The sequence below is a fragment of the Echinops telfairi genome, unplaced genomic scaffold (genome assembly GCF_000313985.2).
Source record: "Echinops telfairi isolate 266 unplaced genomic scaffold, ASM31398v2 ScPeMD7_7473;HRSCAF=8511, whole genome shotgun sequence".
Classification (NCBI taxonomy): domain Eukaryota; kingdom Metazoa; phylum Chordata; class Mammalia; order Afrosoricida; family Tenrecidae; genus Echinops; species Echinops telfairi.
The window spans coordinates 9113845-9119141 of NW_022111377.1; the positions used below are offsets into that span (position 1 = coordinate 9113845).

At 42.3% G+C, this 5297-nt stretch overlaps 1 pseudogene; it reads right to left on the reverse strand.

Annotated features, from left to right (window-relative positions):
* Window positions 1–1651: 1651 nt before the first annotated feature.
* LOC101662596 overlaps window positions 1652–5297 on the reverse strand; it is a 21024-nt pseudogene continuing 17378 nt past the window's right edge.

Here is a 5297-nt window from a genome sequence, read left to right on the forward strand (position 1 = left end):
ACCCACTCTCCCTTTACCCTCCCTGTTTTGCCACTCACACCACTGGTCCTGTAGGGCTCATCCGCCCTGGATTCCCTGGATTCTCAGCTCCCATCTGTACCAGTGTACATCCTCCGGTTCAGCCAGACTTGCAAGGTCGAATTCGAGTCATGGTAGTGGGAGCGGGGAGGAAACATTTAGGAATTAGAGGAAAGTTGTATTTCTCATGGTTGTTGCATCGCACCCTGACTGGCTCATCTCATCCCCGAGACCCCTCTGCAAGGGGACCTCCAGGTTATTAGAACAAAGTGTTCTTGTGTTGAGGGAGGATTTGAGTAGAGGCCCAATGTCCATCTGCTACCTTAATACTTAACATATAAATATATGCACATAGACCTATTTCCCTATCATTATATATATATTTACATATGTACATGCCTGTATTTAGACCTCTATAAATGTCCTTTACCTCCTAGTTCTTTCTTCTATTTCTCAAAGTATACTTTTTCCCCTAAGTAGTTAAGCTATATAGTTCAGTTTTCAGAACACTTCAAGAATATTTTTGATTTAAGGTTTAAAGATTATCTCAGGGCAATAGTTTCAGAGGTTCATTAGCCCTCATGGCTCTAGAGCAGGGGTCCTCAAACTATGGCCCACGGGCCACGTGTGGCCTGCCGAGGACTTTTATCCGGCCCACCAGGTATTTTTGCCCCCGCTGCCTGTCCTACTTAGCAGCCAACTCATCCAGTGTGCATAGGAATTTGTTCATAGTTTTTTTTAAACTATAGTCCAGCCCTCCAATGGTCTGAGGGACAGTGAACTGGCCCCGTTTAAAAAGTTTGAGGACCCCTACTCTAGAGTCTAGACTCCATGAGAATCTGAAATTCTGTTCTGGATTCCACCCCGCCTTTTAAGTTTTATTCTCATTTTCACCTAAAATGCAGTTATATCATTTTACTCGGTAAAACATTCACACTTTGAGTTCCAGCAACTTGGCCAACTTTTAGATGGGAGAAAGGGAAAATGGAGCCTGGCAGAGAAGGGATCCTGCTTCTTCAGTCTCTCCGTCTTGAGTAACCTGCTTCTTCAGTCTCTCCGTCTAGAGTAGGTTTTCTGTATGTGAAGAGATTCGCAGTTATATGAAGATAGTCCACTAAGTAACTTCAGAGAGTAGTATTTCTCTAAATGAATGTAGCAGTTTCTTGATGGAAGAAATGTTTTCATGATTGCCTCCTACGAACAGTGTACATTTGTAGTATACCCAACTTTTATTTTTCCATTGCCTGTAAACTAAAGATTCGCATTAAAATAGTTCACAGTGTTTCACAGTAAAATGTTTTCAGTCATGTCCTTCTAGGGAAAGGAGATTTTAAAAAACACATCCGTGCTTTAAAATCCATTCACGTCAGTATCATACACCTGGTAAGAGCAGCCAAATAGAACCATAAATGCCACAAAATCTTTTTGTCAACACTTGGAGCCTGCTAACAACATGACTGTATTAGCTATGTGTGTGTTACGTCAGGAAAGTACTGAAGAGAGGCAGCCCATATGCTTGAGTTGTAGCTATCTTTCACAATGAGCATCAGCCAGGCATGCCATGTCCCTATATTTACTGTGAATATCCAGTCTAGGCCACAGGCCAATACCAAGAGCCAACTGTGCCCCCCTCCTACCCATTCCCACTCTTGAGGGCATCTGTCTGACAGAGAATAGACCGGGAGATGATTTTGTGGAAAGTATAACGGAAGTCTCAGTTCCGGTAGGCATAGACAATGGGATTGACAACTGAGTTGGCATGTGATAGGATGTTGGCCATGTTCATTGCCCACTTGGGCTTATCTTTAGCTTGAGCTAGGTGAAAAAGAGTGACACAGTTGATAGCATGTACTGGTAGTCAATGCAGAGCAAAACTCCGCACGATCATGGCTGCATTGATCTCCCTTTGAAGTGGGGTCCTCGACTGGTCCATCAGCTCCGTGCGCTGCAGCTGCTTGCAGGCCACCATGAAGATCTTGATGTATATCACCAGCATTATGAGCAGTGGGGGCAGCACACATCCAAAGAAATTAAAATATACCATGTAGCTCATGGGAATGACATTCTCAAAGAGACACTTGACAAGGCAGCAGCTTTCATTCACGGTTCCATCCCAGGGCTCTGTGCTGTTGGTGGCACTGTCTTTGCTGTTGCATCCCAAGAACGGGGTCAGTTCAATGTTAAAGGCAAGGACCCAGAGCACAGCAATGACTCCTCTTGAGCGGGTCCTCTTGACCAGACTTATACCTCTTTATAGGGACACATGCACCCTGGTGAGCCCAGGGGTCTCAAAGGCCAGCAGGGCCCGGTCTGGAAATGCAGCCCGCGCACATATCTCTGGGGGTGGCCGGCGCCTCCTGGGCTGAGAAGAGCTCCGCGACCCCCAGTCAGGGCACCCGAGGGCAGGAGCCTGCACCTGCAAAGGGAGAGCCTTGTGGGGCTCCGGCAGAGCTCTGTTGTGGCCGCCACGTCTCAGCTGACTGGGACACAGATGGCCAGGTACCTGTAGACGGCTAAAGATGGAGCTCTACGTGAGCACAAGCACGAAGCAGGCGAGGAAGAGGCAGCTGTGGAAGTCAGTGCAGAAGCCCAAGCTAATGGTGATGGCAAAGAGCCCCACGGCCACATCAGCCGCCAGAGACACCGGGAAGTAGTTGGTAGGTGTCTGCAGCGCACTCAACGTGCCCATCGCAGCACACACCAGCATGTTGCCTACCACCGACAGCACAGCGATGGCCAGCTCCAGCTCCACGTGCAGCACATCCTGTGTCTCCAGTGCATGGCTGGAGCTGCGAGTTGCCTACTGGGGCCACGCCAGGTGCGGAGCAGCAGCTTGGGGCCTGAACCTCGCACCATGTGTCCGCCAGTCACTTGCTGCCCGCCACCCCGCTTTTTAAAAATTGTTTTAAAGATTCTTCAATGGAATCTCTGATCAAAATGCTCAGAAATAGTAGCCACATACCATTTAATTCTTCTGGCTTCATGGCAAAGGAGGTATTAAGGCAATTATCCACACAGTCTACATGTTCTTCCTGACTGCTTCGTTTGTGGTTCCAACAAATATGGTGCTTTGAATGGCCACTTATTAACATGGGTGTCCAATAAAACTGGCTCTCAACCAGGAAACAAATTCTTTGTGGTGTTTGATTGGACATAAGTAACTCAGCAGCAAGTTTTCCCCCTTCCTTTGGGTAGTAGAGTACTGTCATAAATACATTATATAACTTTTGCCGATTCAACTTTTTACAGGTATACAAGTTATTGACAGCAATTATAATAATTGGCTGTACAACTCTACCTTTATAGTGTGATTTTTTTCTATCCCTGTAAACTTCCTGTCCCTGGTAACCACTATATATCGGTCTCTCTACATTTTGTTTTTCTTGCCTTTATATAAGTGAGATCAGACAATATTTGTTTTGTGATTGACTTATTTTATTGAGCATAAGGTCTCCATGTTTCATCCACACTGCAGCATGTATCAAGACTTCATTTCTCCTGGTGAGAAGTATTCCATTCTAGGGATGTACCACATGTTGTTTATCATTCATTTGCTGATGGGCATTTAGGTTATTTCCACCTTTTGGCTTCTGTGACTAGTGCTCTCAAGGACAGTGGCGTTGAATCTCTGCTTTCAAGTCTTTGGGGAATATACCTAGGAGTGGAAATCACTGGGTCATACAGTAGTTCTAGGAACCTTGATGGCTGCCAGCTGCAAGATTAGTGGTTCCAAATCAACAATTGCTCTGTGGGAGAAAGATGGAGCTGTCTGCTCCACTAAAGATTTACAGTCTTAGAAACCCCTATATAGGATCACTATGAGTTGAAATTAACTCAGTGGAAGTGGGTTTGGTATGATAGTTTTATTTTTAGTGTTTTAAGGAATTGCTATATTGTTTTCCAAAATGGACCTACCATTCCACATTCTAACCAGTAAGGGATAAAGGTTCCAATTTCCCTCACATCCTTGTCAACATTTGTTATTTTCTATTTGTTTGACCTTGTTTTTAATCTTAGCCATAATAGAAAATGGTATTGGCGTTTTGATGTGCATCTCTCTGATAACTAAGGAGGCTGAATATCTTTTCATGTCTGGTAGCCATTTGAATGTCCTCTTTAGTAAAATGTCTACTCAAGTTATTTGCTCACTCTCTGATTGGGTATTTTTGGTGTTAAATTGTCAAAGTTCTATAAACATTTTGGTATTACATTCTTCTCGGCTATAGGGTTTCTGAAGGTATTCCTCCAACTGACAGCTTGAAAAATGGTATGATTTTTAATGAAACATTGGAACAATATGGCTAAATAAAAAAGTCACCTGAAATAAGCCATAATTTATATCACTGAATAATATAGACACATTAAAAACAAATACTAACCATTTATGGAGAAGACCTTCACATCATGTAAGTTCTTAGATCACAAACCCTGCTCTAACTCAAGTTTTACTGTATGCTAACTGTATGGTTAAAGAGTCATCGATGGGGACTGGGCTGAGAAGCAGCAATGATAATCTCTCAGAAGATTATTTTTAATCTAATACAGTTGTTATAAAGTAGTAGTTATAATGGTACTTAAATAAACAGTTCCTTTCAAGTAGAATAAAATAAGTGTTATGGAGAATCACAAACTCAAAGCTATTTATTTAATCATTTCCTAGAACTAACAATACTGATCACAGAATAGAATTGATGTCTGAATACTGGAAAAGGAAATAGCTCTTATGAATCTTAAACAGGTTAACAAACTGGAAAACTATTTCTAATCAGATGGAAATAATTTTTCCAGTACTAACTATAACTGGCTTTACAGTAATGCTATTTTTTCCTATTCCAATAACAAATGCTTGTTTATTTGAAAAAGTCACGGAAAAAAGGAACTTTCAAAACAAATATGCCCAGAAGGGATATGAGATAGTGCCAACTTTAAAAAATCTTGGAAACACATACAGATTTTCATAGTGGTTACATTAAAATTTTAACAGCTATTTTTAAGCCCACGTTAGGAAAAAAAATTATTTCACAAAACGATAGGATTACAAGTGCCTTCTCCTGAAGATACACAGTACAGAGTACAATCCATTTAAAGGGGAGTTCAAGGTTGGAATATGAAACAAGAGTTCTGTCTAACCCCCCTTTTCCTACATCCAAATAACTGTAACATTTAAAGCATAAAATAAGCTACTATCAGCAGAAGGACATTGGGCCTCCACTCAAGTACTCCCTCAACACAAGAATACTTTCTTCTAGTAAATTGGCATTCTATGATGCTCACCTTCC